The sequence below is a fragment of the Microcaecilia unicolor genome, chromosome 5 (genome assembly GCF_901765095.1).
Source record: "Microcaecilia unicolor chromosome 5, aMicUni1.1, whole genome shotgun sequence".
Classification (NCBI taxonomy): Eukaryota; Metazoa; Chordata; class Amphibia; order Gymnophiona; family Siphonopidae; genus Microcaecilia; species Microcaecilia unicolor.
In genome coordinates this window covers 144729276-144750912 of record NC_044035.1, presented here as the reverse complement: position 1 = coordinate 144750912, position 21637 = coordinate 144729276, and the positions used below count along the sequence as shown (strand labels likewise).

General features: G+C 38.5%; 1 protein-coding gene across 4 annotated transcripts in view; it reads right to left on the bottom strand.

Moving 5' to 3' along the window:
• The window catches only part of NDST2 (N-deacetylase and N-sulfotransferase 2), a 619227-nt gene that overhangs the window by 341253 nt on the left and 256337 nt on the right, over positions 1-21637 (bottom strand). For all 4 annotated transcript variants that reach the window (XM_030203391.1, XM_030203392.1, XM_030203393.1 and 1 more), the window contains one exon: positions 15244-15341. The gene's annotated coding sequence lies outside the window, so the exon portion shown is untranslated. The remainder of the gene's footprint in view (positions 1-15243; positions 15342-21637) is intronic.

Genomic DNA, 21637 nt, shown 5'->3' with positions numbered 1-21637 from the left:
TTCAAAAACAAACTTAAAATGATCATAAATTTTGAAACAAATATGAACTCAAACACAGGTTTCCTTACAATACCAGACAATTTTCTTGTAATTGTAAATTCTATTTATTCCTTTCATTGGTTTCTTTCACTATTCTTTATACATTAAAGCAAACAAATTAACCTTAACAAATGTAATGGTTGGAAGAGCATCCGAGCACATCCAATCCATGTTCTGTCCCTCCCTCATCTATTCTTTCATTAAATCTACTTACAGCTTTTAAAACAAGACCTTGCAATAATTTACTCCTACATTTGAGACTCATCTTCCTTAGCTCATTTCACACTGACAACCAAATGTAATAATAGCCATTAAAATGTATTAAGAGGTCATTTTACTAAGATGTGCTAATCCCTAACATGGGCTTAGCACAAATGAGTTACCACAGGACACACTCAGGTGTCCTGTGGTAATGTTGCAATCTGCGCAAGCTAACTGCATGTTAACAAAAAAATGTTCTTTTTGAGAGGGTGTGTCAGGGGCAGAGAGGGGACATTCATGCATTAACCAGTTAGCATGCTAACTGGTTGGCTCAGAAAATGTAAGAGCCCTTACTGCCTCCTAAATAGGAGACTGTAAGTACTGCTGCAATAATTTTAAAACATGTCCATGCGCTAATGGCAACATTAGCGCATGGCCATTACAGAAAGAAAATAGAAAATCAAAGTTTTTACAGACATGGGAATAGTGCACAGAAAAGACTCACACAAGGGAGCGCTAAGGCCTATTTTTACCACAGCTTAGTAAAAGGACCACTAAGTCATTCCAATAAAAAAGCATGTTACCTAAAAGTGAGTGTTATGCACATGACAATAACGCTCATTCTAGCCTCCTCCTTTATGCCAACTTCCAGGGTCCATGTAAATAAATTATTTAACAATCCTATAGAACAGGTTATGAAGTATTAATCTTTTTCATGACATGGGAGAAACATTTCACAGCATCTAACCCAATGTCATATGTGTTAGTAATCCTACAGCACATATTTTGAACAAAACTTACCAGCTCAGCGCTTAACTTACTGTGTATCCTGAGAAAGAGGAATTATGAACAGGACAGGTTGGTATATAATGGGGTATGTCTTCTAGAATCTTGTGGTTAGCAGCAGGTACAGACCATATAAGCAATTGTTTCTTTAATTTCATGCACTTATACTGATAACTGTTTGCCATATGTTATTGTACATTTTGAGGGAATTCAATATATATGGACACGAAAGTTGTACACACAAATTTGGCAGTACAGTCAAATTGTGCACACAACAAGCCAATCATCACCAATAATTGGGCGATAACAAGCTATTATTGGCACTAAATAGAATTTCGGTACACAACTTTCTAAGCGTATTCTGTAAAATGGTGCATGTAAATTCTAAGGCCCAGATCTCAAAAGGGGGTGTGGCCATGGGAGGGGCATAGGCAGCCCATGAATGTTCCAAAAAATTATACGCATTGCTATTGTCATAGAATATGACCGATCCACACCTAAGTTAGGTGTGGTCATTTACACTAGGATTTGGTTCATGTAAATGCCCATGCCTAAATTTTAGTCGCGGTGATGGGTGTACATGTTATTCTATAAACTGTACCTAACTCTAGGTAAGGTTTACAGAATAGCACTACGCATGGGGTTTTTTGGCTACATATATAGAATTTCCCCTTTTAAGTCCTAGAGGTATGGCTAAAAGTTACATGGAGACCAGTGGAATTCAACATTTCTCTTAATAATTTATCTGCTCAAGTTTGAACATAGACGGGTCAATATTCTTTCAAACAACATATTCAGGGAGTATTATTTTAAATGCTGGCTGTGCCATTTAAATATTATATACATTCAATAGAGCGGTAACCAGTACCTTACTCTATGAACAGGGGTGATATTCAGCTGCTATCTGTACAGTTATGCAGTTTGATTTAGGATAGCTTTAATATTGTACACTATGCATAGAGTTAAGCAAAATATCCATGGATAATGATGGGGTAGTCAAAACAATTTTCAGTGTCACTTTCTATATAGAGACACTAAAAATTCATGGATAGGGCATTTACTAATATAGCAGCAGACACTACACAGATAATTGCTATTTCTGGGCCTTATATTCAAAAATAATTAATAGGAGGATAAATTATCCATGTCAAGTTATGCCAGCATTTTCATTGCCTGCCCACACCTGAATACATAGCTCCTTTAACAAAACATATAACTTTAAATGGATGACATCTATTTTTAAGATTATTTTCTCCACATGGCTGAATATTGCCCTGAAAAATTTTAGCCAACAATGGAAAATTCTCTCTAGGACTGTATATAGACTGACACTGACAGCCAAAAATCAAATATATCACTGTCTATATGTCATCTTTGCCATCTCATTTTAGACCGACATTACAGAATGATACAGGGACAGGGACCCGCAGTAACAGTGGGGATGGGGACGGGGACAGAGCCCGTGGGACGGGGACAACCTTTGTCCCCATGTCACTTTCTACTTTGAAGCCTGTTAATCAACTGGACTGTTATTTATGTTTGATTGATGCAGACGACAATATTTTTTCTATTTGTATTTTAAACACAACAGTTACACATCATATTGTTCCTATTTATACTTAAAAAAAAGATTTAAAAAAAAAATCATAAGTGTTTGAGGCTTCTGCAGATGAGAACAGAGCCCACGGGGATGGGGACAGAAACTGCAGGGATGGGGCAGGGATGGAGACAATTTTATCCCCGTTTCATTCTCTAGCCGACATAACCCACAATTGTACAGCTTCTTTATAGGAGCAAATGAGCTAGGAGTCAGAAAGAAGTTTTATTATAAACAAACTGTTAGAGCAAACTGCTATATATAATATAATCTGTTCAAAAGTTTCTTAGGAAATTTTAGCTTGTTAAAATCAAGAGCGAATAAACAAGAGAATTGTTTTACTAGTCAGTGAACTGCTTTAAAAAAATGAATTTGCACCATCCCCATCTATCCCAGAAGCCTATGTGCTTGATTCTGAATGATGCTTCACTTTTCATGTCATCATAACAAAGTCAAAACTGGAGGAGGAAATGGGATCATCTGAGAAAATAAATTCTACATGAAGGAAGAAGTCATTTAGTCATGCATTATAAAAAAAAAAATTCAGTAAACTGTAATATGCAGAAGAGAAAGGAGGGTTTCTACAGGTGACAGAAGAAGTTTAGGAAGAAAAAGCAACAGAGACAAAGACAACCATGCAGCCATGCAGCCATGAAATGTAAATCAGCCTGCACCATCCAACCATCTTGGCCAAATTTTAGGATGGACTCCGAATGCCTGGTTCTAAATGGTAATCCCAAAAAAATTCAGCCTGCTGTCAGCATACATAGCTCAAAGCATGAAGCATCAGCATAGAACACACTGCAAACATGAGAAAATGGTTGCTTGGTAAGTTTCAAAGGCGCTTAAAAAGCAGTCGCATACATAGATGATGCTTAGGAATGCCATAATCACATCAATAACTAAATAAATCAAATAAAACATGGTTGGCATGTTTAGCGCATTGCTTTAAATTCACTTCATACAACAGAAATTGATTGATTCTTCATTCAAGAGCGACCCAAATAGCTCAATTACATGACCGGATACAGGAGGGCTCTATTTAACTTATTGAGCTTTATTAAGGCAATTTTGGTAAACAAAACTAATTAGGGTTTACTGTATGAAAAATTATGTAATTAAGACTTTTTGTTTCTTGTTCATGATTACTTTTTGAATATTTCTATAACTGTTCTTTCACAATGGAAGTATAGAATGTTGTGTAAATTAATGAAAAATTCTCCAATTTTAATGCAATCTAAATTCTATTTTTTAGACAGCAGAATGTGAAAATGTATATGGATATAAAGAATTTAAGGGACTCTAAATCATTGTTTATAATGACATAAGTAGTGGACCTGATGTGGAAAAATCTTGAGTGCTTGAAACCAACATGGGACCAAGTGGAAAAACTGCAGTTGGTATGCTCCTGAGATACACAGACATCAGGAGGCTTCAGTAATGGAATAGAAAAACTGGAGAGAAGAACAAGAGGAGAATAAAATAGCAGAAAAAAGCAAGAATAAAATAAAATTAGGAAAAGAAATCAACTAAAATATGTACAAAAATGTAAAGAACTTTGACTGATGTTCAAATATTAAACAATTTTCCTCCACTATATGTGAATGCATTCATTTGCTGTATTTGAACAATGCTTGAAAAATCAGGAGTTTCTATTGTGAGGTAGTGATATGTTTTGTGCCGAATTATTCATTTCACTTGATGAAGGAATATTACACATTCTAGAACTGAGAAAATGGCTGAAGCGGTAGAAATTCAGCTCTGTTTCCATATAATTAAGAGCACTTCAAACTACAAAAGTAACCATTTCAAAAGAAGCAGCCGAGCTTTCCTAAAATAAAAGCACCTGGCCATTTACTCACTTAGACCAGCTTCTCTGCTATGATAAACTCATTTTCAGTCCCAGCCCTACAAGCATGGGGAAGAACCTTAATGTCTAAGGATCAATTAGTAATTAGCTCTGATGTAATCATCTGGCCATGAGCACCTGACCCACAAAAATCAGCTTGAATCAATCAAAAGACAACACCCACCTCTTCACCTATTCTCTACATCTTAAGCACCAGACAGAATCAGTCTTAACCTCTTCCTGCTAAGTGACTGGGTTATACGCACGATCTACATCTTGTGGCTGGTCAAGATGGCATTAAAAAAGGAACGGGACAAAGACAGCAGTTTTTCCTCTGTTTTTTTTTTCTCTTCACCCTGAAAAAAGGGCAAGGCCTGTCCTCTCTCTCTCATCCTGCATGCAATAATAAAGCTCTCTCTCTACCTCCACCTCTAGAAGCAAGACCACATGAGCTTTTGCTCTGCAAGCAAAACAGATCCAGATCCAACACTGACCAAAGGAAGACAGAAGAGTGATGACATCAGGACTGGAGATCGTAGCTTAGCTTATCCTTCAAGACATGGAAGTCACTGATCCAGTGCAAAATAGTTTAGGAATAATGCAGTGTTCTCTGGATACATATTCTTCTTGTAGAGATCCCCAGAGAATATATATGCACATTGATTGATGAGTGCTGTTATTCTATCTAGCCTGTAATCCTCTTTAAATAAAACTATTCTGCACCTTAAAGAAATAGAGTCTGTGCTGCTTTAACTTTTGCAGTGTTGGCTCTCAATGAAAAGCTAGCACATGTTCCCCAATACATATATATTAAATCCTCTTGCTGTCACATTGCCAAAAGAGGAAGAGAAGCAATTCACAATCACATTGCCATCTTTAGCACAAAAGCTCTTGAGGCTCTATTACATCAGTTCAGCTACATCTCATGGATCCATTACCAGTAACTATGGTGACAGTCATAATGAGGGAAGGTTTGCTTTTTTTTTTCCCCTGAAATAGTGCGGCTCAATATTTCTAGCTATCATATTTCTGTTCCTGAAGATGACAACAGATTTCTTTTTATTACTGTAGCAGAGTCAATCCTGCTGAGATACACATCCTTAAATGACTCACCTCCAAAACTTACTGCATACAAGGCTCAGTGTACAACATTCATGGTAATTTAAAAATAAAATCCTTACAGGGAACTGCATTTTCATGGCAAAGTTATGCCCCTTTTAAATAAAATCAGAATTGCCCTTTACAAACACAACTGCTGAATAAGGATGGCTAGCATATTAGCACTATATGGTTCTTTAAACAGAAAAAGGTCTAGCCTGTGGCACTGATTTTTGGTGTATCAAATCAAATCAGTGCTCCTGTAAAGAACACATGAGCAACCAGAGGTCACTGTGAACAAGGGCACAGTGGGCATTTTCTGGAAAGTTTTATTTTATTTTTAGTTATTTTACTATCTCTACAGCTAGTTTCTCTAAGTTAAGACAGTAGCGTAGCCAGACAGCCAATTTTGGGTGGACCCGAGAACAAAGAGGGGGGTCCAAAAATTTCATCACTGCCCCTCCACCAACTAAAACAAAACCCTAATTTAGTTTCCACCCACCTATCAGCACCCCCTCCAATTAAAACAAAACCCTAATTTAATTTCCATCTGGGTTTGGATAAAGCTTGGATCCCCTGGACCCCTTCAACTAAAACAAAATGCTACCTTAATTTCCACCCCACACCAAAGTAAATGAAGTACCTGTGCTGGCGGGGATCCCCAGCAGAAGACCTCCTTCCTGCTAAATAAACTTATCTCGGGCGGCTGCCGGCACTATCCCCGAGCTGCAGCTGCCAGCGGGTGCTGGCCTCCGTGTATGTTCAGTTTTGCGTATGTGTGAAAGCTGAGTATGTGCGGGGGGGGGGGGGGGGGGTCGGTGGCCCAACTGTTAGGGGAGGCTAAAGGGGTAGAGTTAGGGGTGGTGCTTACATCCATAACTGTCTGACAACACACAGAAAAAAAAATAAGTAAAATAGTCAAAAGTAATACCTTTTATTAAATTTAGATATTAGAAGTGTATTATATGTCAAAGAATAAAGTGATTACTCAAACTGTCCGAGAACTTGGTGACTGAACAGTATAGTTGGAAGGAAAGTACATTTCTACAGAATAGGCAGCCAGAACTTTTAGATGACACAAAAGCACCAGTGCCAAGGTCCAATTTCCAGGCACCATGGCAACCTGTTACTCAAGATTTATCAAACCTTGAATTCAGGGACCTCTATATTCTAACATTTATATTATGAACATACAAAAGAACATATTCATAGTTATCAGCAAAAGACATAAGTATATATTAACCAATGTATACTATTAAAAAATGTTATCAATTAAACACTGCTATTTCCACCTATGGAAAATCCTAAAATGAAACTGTCACATTAGTGGAGTAACATCCACTCATACCCTAGCAGAGATAATATTTAGCCATCTCTCTGACCTCATGTGCAACTTTCTTTAAATCAGTCACCTTGCTTTCTATCTCTTCCTACTTTCTTACCTATTTATGAGCTAGGTTTACTAAGCAGCTCTATGGGCGCATTAGTGTTTTTAACACACGTAAATGGTATACATGCATTAAACGCTAATGCGTCCATAGAAATGTATAGGCGCATTAGTGTTTAACGCGCCTTAAATTTACAGGCGCGGTAAAAACACTAATGCACCTTAGTAAACATACCCCTATATGTTACAAATTTGCCTTACCCTTCACTATCAATTATAATGTTCTATTACGCATTATGTTGACATTGTAAGTAGTATACCATGCCATACTTTGAAGTGTTATTTGAATATTTTACTGTTGTAATTGCCTATTGCTCATGTTTAATCTATTCTTACTGTACACTGCCTTGAGTGAATTCCTTCAAAAAGGCGGTAAATAAATCCTAATAAATAAATAAACAAACATCCGGTGACTAGACTTCGCATCATAGGTGTCAATGATCTGCTCAGGGTTAATATCTCCAACAAGATCACTTTCAATGTTCAGTAAACATAAATCTGTCAGTCTTTCCTGACCCATTGTGGATCTCAGCCAATTTCGTACATGTTACATGGCAGAAAAGGATCTCTCACAAGTAGCTGTGCCAACAGGAAGAGTAAGTTCCAAAAGCTTTGTAAAATTTGGATAAAAAGGTGTTGAAGCAGCTGCCTTAAAAGATGGAGGACAAAATATATATTTTTTGTACTTATTTGACAGTTTAAAAAATATATATATTTTTTGTACTTATTTGAGAGTTTCAAGCACTTACCAACACTAAACTACATACACATCTATGGACCAATTCAACATCAGATCCTCCAAAATATTCTAAAACCATGTCTGATGTTATGACAAACTAAAATTAAATTAACGTGTAGGTGTCACCTCAGTAAGGCCAACACATAATCCCCTCAACTGCAAAACACTATGTACAAACTTGTACAAAAACACACTCAGAACCATACTGTACCATAACAGCACTAACTCCGAGGACTCAACGAGCAACAACATTATGCATGAAAAGGCAGCACTGTAAATATTACACTGGGCAGACCCTAATACACCAATATAACACCCATACGGAAAACACAGACTGACTGTCAACAACATGAAACAATGGATCATAATATCACAATTCCTCATGTACAGCCACAAAACAACCTTTTAGGGTGGATAGTGTTCACAATGAGCTCCTTTTATTAATGATCAGATAGAGATAAGAGTTTTCAATTTTAGCACAGTATAAGTGATCACAAGAACAAAATATAAGAAAACCAATGGACTGCATTAGGGGCTTATAGCCCATTCATTTATGTTTAAACAAAAGAGATCGGTATGAACAAAATATTTATTTTTTATTTTGACTTATAAAACCACTTACCAGGATCTCTTCTTTCTCTCCCTCCCTCCCTCCCAGTCCCCTGCATTAAAGGATCTCCTGTCCTTCTCCACTTGACATGCATCATCTCTCTCTCTCTGCCCCAATCTAACACTGCCCCACTGTCTTGCCCCCACCATCATCCAGCATTGTCTTCCTTTCCCCATTCCATCATTACCCTCATCCAACACTGCCCCATGTCTCCCTCACCAGTCACCATCCAACATTGCATGCTCTCTCTCTCTCTCTTCACCCCTCTGTTTCTCCCCCACTCCATCATCCCGCCTCTTTCTTTCCTGTTCCCTCCCTCCAGCAACACCCCATCTCTCTCTTTTTCCTCCCCACCACCTGGACACTCGTTCTCTTGTGGGCACCTCCGCCTTTTAACTTCCCCACCCCATAGCCCACCTGCTCACTCCTTTGCTTCCTGCTTGCTCGATCCGCTGCCTCCCTCCCTGGCTCGGTGTCTGAAAATTAAGAGAGAGACCAGCGAGTGCAACCGCATGCAAAGTTCTAGAACTGTAAATGCTGCTGTCAGCTCTCCCAGTCCCACCCCCTACACAGTGTACAGGGCCAGTCTTAGCAATTGCAGGGCCCTGTGCAGACCAGTTCCCTTAATCCCTCCAGTGGACAGCTGCTCTATCAGAGCACCTTTCTGTAATCTGAACGAACGTGTCAAGATTTAAATTACAACATCCATCTTTTCAGACATGGACATCCCCTCTCCTTTGTGATTAGAGTTTGATGTCCATATTTTGGCTCCTCCCTAGTCCCCCTCACAAAAACAAAAGACGCCCAGGGTACCAAGTCAAAATAGCCCCAACAAAACAACCCCTGAGAAAATGGCTAAACACAAAACAGCCCCCAAAAAATAGCCCTCGACAAAATGGCCCACCAACAAAATGGTTCATGACAAATCAGTCCCCAACAACAGGGTCCAATTATGCTTTGATGTTTTATAGGATTTAAATAAACAGGTTGATAAAAAGAGGCATGCAAGACCATTAGAAGGAGGCTACAGAAATAAAGGCTACATCAAATCTACATTATGTTTTGAAGTTTTGGCATATTTAATTTTGTTTAGAATGAGAAGCATGGCGGATTGAATAAAGTCAGCTGGTAGCAGTAATACACTTAGCTCATTGTTTCCCACATTTTGTCAGTTTGTCATGGTTTGGATTGTCAAGAAATGCACATTTAAGGTTGGTTCTTCAATGTTTTAAACACATTTTATTAAAATACATTATAGTTCTCACATTAAATTTATTGTCACTATACACTTATAAATGGGAACTGTGGCTGACAATTGGCAGCAGTATGTGTCATCAATTTTAAAATGATAATTATGGAACAACTTTCAATATTCTACAATTTTCTGTAGGCCTATCAGATTGTTGAGTAACAGAAAGGGAAAGACTTGTTGCTAGAAGCTGGATATCATTATTGGAAGTCAAGAAATAATGTTGATGGGAGGGCATCATGGTGGTGTCTTACAACATCCTGTTGTGGACGCCTTAAAGTATGTGACTACACATCAACAACTATTACTGAACAAACCATGTGCCTGATGTTTCTAAGAATTAAGCTGTTCGCTGTATGGCTCAGATAAGGAGACACACTGAACAAGGAACGGAAAAGGTAAGGCAGATAATATAACAGTGTACAAATGGAATTTCTCTGGAGTCGTCTGTTTATCTTCCTGCATATGTAGCTTTGCAAAGGGTCATACAGCATAAATGTAAGTATGCTCATCAACCTTATCCTAACCCTCAAACTGTCGCTAAGATTGATATCTGTAATGAACTTCGACCGACTACCAAAAAGTTTAACTTCCTTCTTTGAGATTCAGGTGTTGGTGATGACAATCAAATCTTGATGTTTGGAATGAGCAAAAATCTTCGCCTTCTTGAGGAAAACTCACACCGATTCACTGAAGGGATGTTTAAAATGGCCCCAAAACTATTTTTCAGATATTTTCAGTCCATGCTTTGATAATCCTGCAAGGCCATTAATTTGTTGAGAAACAAAGGGAAAAAACATACATGTGTGTACTTCAAAAGCTTTGGTAGTTACATCCCAATTTGAATCCCCTTAGCATGCTGACTAAGTGAGTCAGAATACAATGTTGAAACTGTTTCCAGTTTCTCCTTTAACTGCATGTCTGTTTCATCTAGGGCAGTGTCTTTGGACGAAGGTGCAAGACAGTGGTTTATCAGATGTTTACAGAGGCAATGAACAAATCTGGATTAACAAAAAGATGCTGCTAGCACTGAGTTTCCTACCAACAGACAACATCCCAGTGGGATTTGAGAACATTGTCAAAAACTGTCATCCTGAGAAAACGCCAGTAATTGATTACTGGGAGGACACTAATTGGGCGGCAGTGGCAAAACCAGAGAGCCCAGTCTCACTATGCATTTGCAACTTGGAATGTACGTGACCACATCCTGAATGGTTTGCCTCATACGAACTCTATAGAAGCATGGCACTGATCATTTCAGCAAACCAGCAACTGTCACTATCTCTCTATATTTAAACTTGTCGATCCTTTTAGGAAGGAACAAGATCCCACTGAAATAGAACTGTCTTGTTATTGTGCTGGCATTCAGCAGCCAGAGTTGTCAAAGTCCAAGTATGTACCCTTGATAAACATTTACAGGCACTTGGTTTTAAGTATAATGCCGATGACATTATTATATTCCTTAGAACAATGGCACATAACCTGATCTGTACATTTAGAGACTGTCAGTTTATATGGGTTATATTTTTAGCATATTTACATCATCCATTTAACTAATGAAATGAATCGATTCTGATTGTTGAAGAGTGTATTTGTTTCTATTGTTCATTACAGTTTTTAATATGCTACTTATTCAAGTTGTTTTTCTATAGGTAAGCTGTTTTGTGACGGGCTATTTTGTCATAGGAATATTTTCTCAGAGGCTATTTTGTTGGGGTGCTGATGCCCAGACCTGGATTGGCCACTGTTGGAAACAGGATGCTGGGCTTGATGGACCTTTGGTCTGTCCCAGTATGGCAATACTTATGTACTTATGCCCCCTTGCCATATGAACATACTGCAGACGTCCATATCCTAGCTTTATATAATTGGGATTTTGACATAGAAGCAATATGGATGTTTAAATGCCACCTTCATATGTCCAAAACAAGGACAGATCTTCTAAAATAACCACCTTAAAGTCTTTGGAATCCAGTCTACTGAATGAAACACATTCAGGCTCAAATTTTTAAATTATACTAGAATACCATCTGATTCTGGCACAAGCTTATCTGAAAATATTCTTTACTGTCTCTTAAAATTAGGAGACTAGTAAACAAATGTTCCCAAAAGGTCATGTTCAATCATTAGAATTAAGAGGATGGAAGAGAAACATGACACACAAAATAGTCACCTAGCATAATACATGCTGAGTTGTTTCACGTTTGAAAGCCAATAAACTAATTATTTTTAAAATGCATTCAGTCAAAACAATTTCTTGGCATCCCATGCCCCTGGCCTCATGCCTTTTACCCCCTGGTTATTTCTATTCTTATTCCTCAACAACTTGTGGAGGCAGTACATTATCAGCAGCAGAATATTTATATTTTGTCTTTTGTTGTTTTCTCATCTTGTTTAAGGCTGCCACCAAATTGTACCACTCAAGGGCATATTTAAATCAAGAAGCGAAGCAAAGATAAATAGTTGGAGCATGTGGTATGATTCTGTGATGGAAGCAGCAAACAGTGCACACAGTGTGGTACCAAAGACTAAAGTCTCCATCAGCATCTCCACAGAGTCAGGAAACAATGGGGGTTTACCAAGAGCACATCTCAAATATTCAGTGAGCCAAAACATGGCAAATCTATATGTGATGTTTCACTAGGTTCAAATACTGGAATCAATTTCAGATACCACTGACCCCATCATATGCAGGTTTCACTTTGCCCACCCTGTAGAAATCTACTGCTAGTGGCCCCTCAGTGTAAATCTAGGTTACAAATTTCAAGGGCAGTGTTGACCAGCTTCTATAACATGTTTTTCCCTGTTTTTAATGATAGAAGCCTTCATGTAACCCAAATCAGTTCAGCATTTTGAAGCAAGGCAGCCAGGACCTTTTCATTTTCAGACTGAGTTTATGTGCTCCTCGGATAGGAGAAGCACACATTCCCAGCAGTTATTTGTATATTGCTTTCTTTCTTTGCCAAAAGCTGATCTTATCTTTGTGCAGGTAACACACTGATCATTAACCAACAACATTCACAGAAGGGATTGTCAAAAAAGCATAATACAAGTCCTATCAGTTACTTTGAAATGCAGTCTTGACTGACTACTGTGGGCAGACAGTACACAGCTCAAGTCTCTACAAGGAGCAGAAGCCAGAGTCACACATAAAACCCTGACTGATGCATAGGGAACTACTAAGCCATTTTGGAACATCTAACCTCAAACACTTAATTATACTATGTTTTTGACATCAAAGTCACAGGAAAGCGGGAAAAGAAATAAAAACCTGGAGATGATCTTTTGAATATAGAAAGGCTTCCTTGCAGCACTATTTTTTCCCCTGAATTGTCAAATATATTGTAGTTCTTTTCCTTTCAGCTCTATTGTAATATTGCATGCCACTTTGGTTTTCTCCTCAGAAAGGCGGTATATCAAACCTTTATTAAAATTAAGAGCTCCTTTTATAAAGCTGTGTTACCGATTAGCAGTGCACAACATGCGAAGAAGCCTATTCTATTCCCATGGATTTCTTCGTATTCAGCGCGCTGCTAATGGTAGCGCAGCATTGTAAAAGGAGCCCTAAACACTGAACATTAAGCACAGTCCATTACATTTAAAATGGGGCAATATAAAAATAGTCAAAATATGTAATAAAGCTGAGCTAGCAACCCTATTGAAAACACTGACAGTAATTAAATTTTATTTTTCAATGTTTAACATAACAATCGTAAGCAAAGTATGAACTAAATGTACTGCATAGTTTATATGATGCTGAAACTTAAACCCATCAGTCTGTTCATGCAGAATTGTGCAAATTGTTCATAGCCAGGGGAAGTGAAAATCTCTACTCACTAAAAGGGATTTTATATAACTTTATTGGGACAACCAAACAAATATCTAACCAAAAGACCATTTTAACTTTTTGGTTCACCACACAGAGCCAATGTCAATGCCTATAATCAGCAACTGAAATATTCTCAAAAGAATAATGCCTCCACTGCATGCAAATCTCTCTCATGAATATTCATTGTGGATTTCCTGAAAACATGACTGTCTGGGGTGCCTCCAGGAACAGGTTTGGGAATCACTGCCCCTATGCCAAAAATTAAAACAGGTGTTTACCCAATACTACTACTACAAATCATTTCTATAGCGCTACCAGTCGTACGCAGCGCTTCACAACTGAACATGAAGAAAAGACAGTCCCTGCTCAAAAGAGCTTACAATCTAAATCAGGACAGACAGACAGGACAAATAAGGGATAAGGGTAGGGCAGACAGATAGGACACACAGGGAAAAGGGACTATTGAAGAGAGGAAGACAAGATAAAGGTTACGAGCAGGTGACAGGTTAGGAATTAAAAGCAGCATCAAACAGGTAGGCCTTTAGCCCGGATGTGAAGGCGGCCAGGGATGGAGCTTGACGTAATGGCTCAGGAAGTCTATTCCAGGCATAAGGTGCGGCGAGATAAAAGGAGCGGAGTCTGGAGTTAGCGATGGAGGAGAAGGGTGTAATTAGGAGAGATTTGCCTAGTGAACAATAAACACTGAAAAGACACCACTTCCCCTAGTACTCTCCTCACCCCTTCCCTTACTTATCTTGTATTCTCCACTCAATAATTGTGCCTTTTTGGCATTTATTTATGTATTTTGTTGCATTTGCATCCCACATTTTCCCACCTATTTGCAGGCTCAATGTGGCTTACATTATATTGCAATGGCATTGCTATTAACAGAGTAAAAGGTTCAGACATGTTGTTATAATTAATGTACAGAATAACAGTTAAATAGGGTAAATAAAATGATAATACATTAGCATACAAGTAAAATAGGATAAGATGTGATGTTAATAATGATAATATGAAAAAATAATCGAATTGACATTACCTAAAAAAATATATATATACATATATATCTACTATAATAAAACTCACCCTCAACGTTCTGAGGACACTGACGTCAGTGAAGCCAAGCCCTGACTTCCTTCAAAAAGGTTCGAAGGTTCGTGGTGGTGAAGCCACCAAAATCGCTCTGGGCCCCGCCCTCGAGGGCGGAGCAATGGCAGAACAATGAAGGGGTTGGCAGGGAGGGAGGCAGGGAGGTGGGGTGGGGGTGGGAAATTGCTCCGGGCCCCGCCCTCGCATCAAACGTCATGACGTTGGGGGCGGAGCAATGGCAGAACAACAAAGGAGTTGGCCAGGGAGGGGGGGAGTTGGCGACAAAACCTTGCTAGCGCCCGTTTCATTTGCTCTGAAACGGGCCTCTTTTACTAGTATATATATATTTGATGCCATCAGAAAACATAACTTACAGTATTATCCATGGTTCTTTGTACCCTCAAAAAAAAAAAACTGATTAGCTGGAAAATAAATACTATATTTACAATTTATATATATCTAAGAATTGAAGACTTAAACTTAATCTGCAAGAATTCCCCAAGTGATTTGGGGCTTCGCTTTAAGAAACAAATGACAGCCAAGTCCTCAATACAAGTGATCTTGCTCAGTTAATCAAGAAAAACTGGTTATAAATAGAGCAAGAATCTCTTAATTTTAAGGTAACTACTCTTCATGTTGGAACTAATGAAACACAATAAAGACCAAAGTGTCCTTAATGAAGATTCATGAGATACAATCTCACTTACAGTAGAACTCTGTGTTCAAGCTCTGTTTCATGCATCGTCTTATAAGGACATCATAAAGGTGACAAAAGTCTGCAGCTGGAAAAGGCTGTCTTGAAAACCTGCAAATACAAAAGAATAGTTTTGTCACTTTCTACTAGCAAGTAGCTTGAGAAAGTGTCAGTGAATGAACAAGGAGCTTAGAAACCTGATAAACACATTGATATCAGCTCAAGACGGGCATCCAAACATTTTATATTCTTTATTCGAAATGATGCTTAAATTACCCTGTATATGGGTCTCAATTTATGCATAGAAACTAAGTTTTAACATCATCATCATTTAAGTTTGGGGACAGAAACCTGCCTCTTTCCATTTTACAGTAAGCCAAAACTTGTAAAACACATTGCACTGCAATCGTTCAGGTGGTTTATGATGCTCCATTAGTGATGTGAAAAGAGTTAAGTCATGGGATAGAAAATCTAGGTTTCATTCCCAGATTATATTTTCTGCTCACTAGGTTAGCTGGAGACGAAGTGGACTCCCCCATCACTAGGCAATAGTGACATCTAGAGGCTGGATTTAGGGCCCAGGAGCAGCAGCCCTTATGAATGGTCCCCAAACAAAAGCTGTTGTTGCAGTGGCGTGCCCACAGGTGGGCTTGGGTGGGCCAGGGCCCACCCATTTATGGCTCAGGCCCACCCAACAGTAGCACATGTTTAGTGGTTTAGAGGGAATCCCAAGCTCCGCCAGCTGAAGATTTTCCCCTGATGGTAATGAAAACGCTACTCTCCATGACACCGGCACCTGTGCATGCTCAGTTTTCAGTGCATGCCTGCTGCCAAGGTGGAAAGAAGCGTTTTCCCACCAACTGAGATCTTTTTTTTTTAGGGGGGGGTAGAACACTTTGTGCCCACCCAATTTTTGCCTAGGCCCACCCAAAATCTGTTGTCTGGCTATGCCCCTGTTTTGTTGCAATAACTAGGCTAAGTCAGATGGGAAGCAATATAAAACAGGGGACAAATCCCAAGACTGTTGCAAATCAAGGTTCATTTTCAACATCTGAATAAACATAGTACTCAGAACCTGTAGGCTGCTGTATTTTATTACCTTGTCAATTAACTGCTGCAAGCTTAGAATAAGATCCCACCAGGGTTTGACGGAATTACTTCAAGTCCCTGCATGCCACGGATTCTTTTCACAGATTGATTCCTTTATTCTTGTTACTAGCATTCATATTATTTATATTTTTTAATGGCCTCCTGCAGACCGAAGCTACAGCTTTCTCCTTAATTCTGAATGACAGCTGAAGAAGTTCAGTCATCTGGTTAATTTCTGCCCACAACTCCCCTCAAGTTGCTTTCAAATGACAATTTGCTTTTCTCTCCTATTTTCTTTCTCTTGCATGACACAAGAAGGTCAATTTTATATACACTCTTTCTTCAAGTTTCCTTAGAACTGCAATAAAGTTACACCTAACATCAAGAAATGGTGCTGAAAAACATATCCTGTTTTTATAGAAATTAACCTCAGAAATGCTGCCAAGACTTCATTATAGATCTGACTGCAGTAACATGCAAAGTCAGTAATTCCAAAGCAAGAGTAAAAAAACAAAAACAAAACAGGAATAGGAAGATCAGGTGAACTAAAAAGACATGAAGCAGAAGACCAGTGCAAGAGATCCAAGGTAGTGACAGGTCAAGAAATGTTATGATAAAACATCCAATTTAAAGCTGCAGGTCTCAGTTAAAATCCCTGGTACCCATTAATCCTAACTGAAGTATGATTCTAAAAGAACAGGAATGAAAAACAGGGAGAAAAAAATCCCCAACCGATTCTCTGCACCTTACCAGAAATTCTTGAGGCAAAATGCACATCTCAAAGAGTGCTGAGCACTATATAAATTTGCTGACAGAACAATACTTCTTGCATAAGTGTGCAACGTACCCAAAACATTTACTGAAGAGTCAGTCCCAATTGATGTGGCAATTAATAAAACAGAACTGATGGTAAAGAGAATTCCTAATTTGTTACACTTCCTAAGATATAGCATAACAGTATCTCAAAGGGTACTCAGAACTTTGAGAACATGCCCTTATATGTCACATCAGTTGATGAGACTCTAGTGTTTTCTGAAATATGACTAAAACCCTATGTTTTGTCTCTTTACCACAGAAGTACGAGCCTTCTCTGCAAAAGAAGAAAAGACTGTTCTGTTCAGTGCATTTGAAAGAAAGTTCTATGGACACTGATGTGACTTAGTAATCTGTTCCTTGTGTGGTGAAAAGCCCAATGTACATCCATGTGAAACTGAAGACAGACAATGTGAGGCCATCAGGAGCTGTAAGTCCTTTATCCCCCACTGAAGCCTCTATATCCTCAGGGATTGGGACACCACCTCCTCAGCCTGTTATTGGTTTGTCAGTGGATAGGTCAACTCATGTCCCCTACAACTCCTCCAGTGAATATGTCTCAGTTAGCTTGCCACAAGGAAGGGAGGAGGCAATGGTACTTCCTCCTCCTAAGGCAGTATTCTTACTGTAACCCTTGGTTAAAATTTTGTTTTTACCTGGGGGGGGGGGGGGTCCCAGGAGCAATAAGGGGTTTCTGGTAGTGGGGACCACATGATTTATTTCCCGTCATGATCCTACCATGGGCGCGCCCATTCTAGGCGCAGAGATCCTCATCTCAGGCCACAGGAGGCTTGTTTTGGGCCAGGAGGGCCAGGTAGGAAAGGCAACGGCTGAGGAGAATCTTGGGGCTTTGCCAGGCAGTCCTGTTTTCGGCCAGAGCACTGGCATACTTCAAGAAGAGTTCTGGGAGGCCCAGAGGCACATATAAATAATTAAATAAAGGGGTCATGAGGTAGGGATGGCCCACATATATGGGGCTTGATGTTGCCCTGATTCTAGCGAAAACATCACAATTGTTCAATCATGTATGTGCAGTGACGTGCAATTTTTGTATGAATGGCTTGGGGAGTGCTGGGAAGTTAGAGGGGGACAAAGAAAACCCAGGAACAGCCCAAAATTGGCATGAATTTTCGCACATACCCAGAATTCTTAAGAAAGACTGGCAAGGACACCTTTAATGAAAATAAATTATTTTACAAGTTTTTACTGCTCCTGCAACATTATAAGTTGAAACATTCAGGTGCCCAAAGGTCCCAAAGAGGTACTGTGACCATGTTTGATGATGTTTTATATGTAAAATGCTAAAAAAAAAAATGAGTTTCCCATTTTGGCGTTAAAAGAGATTACCAGTGAGATTTTTGCAATAATTGTTAGGAAGCATGGCTGTAAGGTGTGGTATGATGTTAAAAAGTGAAAATGAGGGGTTTCTATAGGATAATTTAGAGAATTTTAGTAATGTTTGGGCCGTGCTGGACTCAGTTTGGCAAGCTGTCTCCAAAGAGATTTACACAGCTTGAACCTGATTGGCTGCACAGCTCATAGAAGGAACCCATTTCTGGGGATTTTTCTAGAGCCTCTGGGGAGAAGAAGGTTGGACTCTGAACAGGCAGGGTATATGTCTAAAAGTCTGGGAGGTTAAAGTGTGAGCTCAAGAGATAAATAATTTGTTTGATTAACAAGTGAAGAAGTTTGTTAAGTGGAAGTGATAGCTAAAGTGTGAATACATTTTGGATAGACTAACAATTTTGTGACCATTTGGTGGGAGGAAATACTATATTAGAGCAAAAGAAAAAAGTTGTTTTGATGCTTATTAGAGTTAACTAAGTAGTGATTTTCATCCAACTGAAATGTTCTAAGATCCTAAAAGGAAGGTGTGAGAACTAAAATAATTTAAAGTTCTGTGAGAAACTAAGTGTGACAGTTTATTGTTATATTAAAAAGAGAAAGTTATTGGAATTAGATCTTAATTTCATATAGAAATAACTTAACGGTGGAAGCTTTGAGATATGCCTCAGTTACATTTTTAATTCAGAAAGTGTTTGAATTTTTCTGAGGATTCTGAATTGGAGGAAGGGGTCCCCCCCCACCTTCTTCAGTAACTTCATTGCCACTGTAAATATAAATTGTGGTGGACACTACAATAGCTATTTTTAAAAGATATTTATTTATTTTTAAAAACGTATATACCACCTAAAAACTAAATGGTTTACAAAACAAAATGCACAATCAAGTCCTACATACACAAAACACAGTTTCTATTATAATCACAGTAGCAGCTCACAATATAGTAAAAAGTATAGTTCAATAAAATGCAGTCACAAACAGCTATGGTTTAAGAAGCTGTGTCCTTTAAGAGCACTCCATAGCTCTGTACCTGCAACAGTAAAAAAGGAGGTTCTGGTTTCCATATAACATGTCTGCATCACTGGATCCAAGGACAGCCACATCATATTTTCCGATCTCAAATGAATTTTCAGAGGATACACTTTGAAGACTTGTTGGCAATACACAGGGGCAACAGCATAAATAGACTGATGCACCAAAACCAACACTTTATAATGAATAGGCTGCAATATTGGTAACCAGTGCAACTCCTTAAGAGCCGGTGAAATAGAAGAATATTTTGATACATCAACAGTAAGTCTTGCTGCGGCATTCTGCACCACTTGCAATGCACTGAGTCAAGGAGATGACAAACCAAGATACAGGGCATTGCAATAATCTGTGACACTATCAGACTTTGCACTACAATTCTGAAATCATACAAAGTTAACATAGGTCTTAATCTGTGCAAAAGATGTAACTGAAAAAGAAACACAGCTGTGCTACCTTTGAGACTTGAACATTCATATTCAATGCACAATCCCAGTGAATACCTAATAAGCTAATTGTTTTTGCACAGTGATGTATTTATCCCCTATATTCACATGATCTCACATGATCAGGCCACTTATCATGCTCACTTCTTCCCATAACTTCAGTTTTAGCAACATTCAAGACCAGACCATTTTGCATCATCCAAATCCTCACTTGTTCAAAAAAAAAAAAAAAACGCTCAACTGAGCATCCAAACCATGACCCGAACCCTGTACTGGGGGAAAAAAACCTGAACATCATCAGTATACACATGACAAGAAACCCCTAGAGATACAAACACTACACCTAACTGGGCCAAAAAATGTTAAATAGAGAAGCCAATAAAGCTGAACCCTCGCTCCACACAACTTCTTCAGAAACTTGTAAACCTGCCCACACTAGCATAGTTCTTCTAACCAAATAAGACTGAAACCATTTTATCACTTGTCCACTTATCCCCAAATTTTCAATTTCACAAGTCAAAGCTCCAAGTCAACCAAATCAAAAGCACCAGAGATATCCAGTGAAACCAAACAGAAACAAGTACCATCCTCCATCTTCCATCACATCAACAGTAGAGATCAACAGTGATTCAACACTATGTGCCTTCTGAAATCCAAACTGGTATGCATCAAGAACATTATTCACCTCTATAAACTCATCAAGTTGCTTCAAAACTGCTTTTTCAATGATCTTTCCAACAAAAGGCAAAAAAGAAATAGGCCGGTAATTACTCAGTTCTTTAGGATCCAAACCTGCCTTCTTCAATACTAATTTTACAGTAGCTTGGTCACAAGAGGCAGGAAAAGCTCCTTCTTGCAAAGGAGTCCATATTCACCATATTCTAAGTCATAGGAGTTATTTCCTTTTGTAATACCTGTAATAAACTTGAAGAGCAGGGATCAACCACAGCCCACATTGGGGTCACAGATCGAATCATTATCTCTATCTTACTCTGTTAAAGGTATGAATTCCAACCATCAATCCACTCCAGCAATATTAGAATCTAGGGGAGCCATACAAATTTGATCTTTCACTGGCATCCCCAACTTACAGATTGTATCATACAAAAGCTTCACAAATATATTATCAATAACCTCATCCACAATATCACGCTTATAACCTCCAAGCAAAAACTTTACAGTATGAAATAATTCCTGTGGTCTATTCAGAGCTTTTCCAATTTTCAATCTTTTCTAGATGATTGCTACTGTGTGCGTGAAGTGAATAGTAGTTCTGAAGAGAGTCAACCAAGACAACAGACAGTGAGGAGAAACATATCTGAGATTGATAATATCAGAAGACAATAAATTACATTTATTTAAGAAATAGTTAGACAAATACAGCATATAGATTCTAAAAAAAAATAAAAGAGAATTTATTATTAGGAACACATCCTGCTTGACAGGTTGCACATACACGCTTGATAAGGAGGTAGTTTTCTCTCCATCTTGATTTGGTTTTAGTATTAGGTAGTAGGTTCCACTACAGCTGCTCTTCATCATTCCACGCTGAAGAAAAAGAAGCTGAGTCCCACCGTTTTCAAGCAAGAAGATAGAAAATCCAAGAAAGCTTGAAAGTAATCAGATAAGTATTCAGCAACTGCACCTATAACACCTAGAAATTAGAATTAATTTCTGTCTACATTC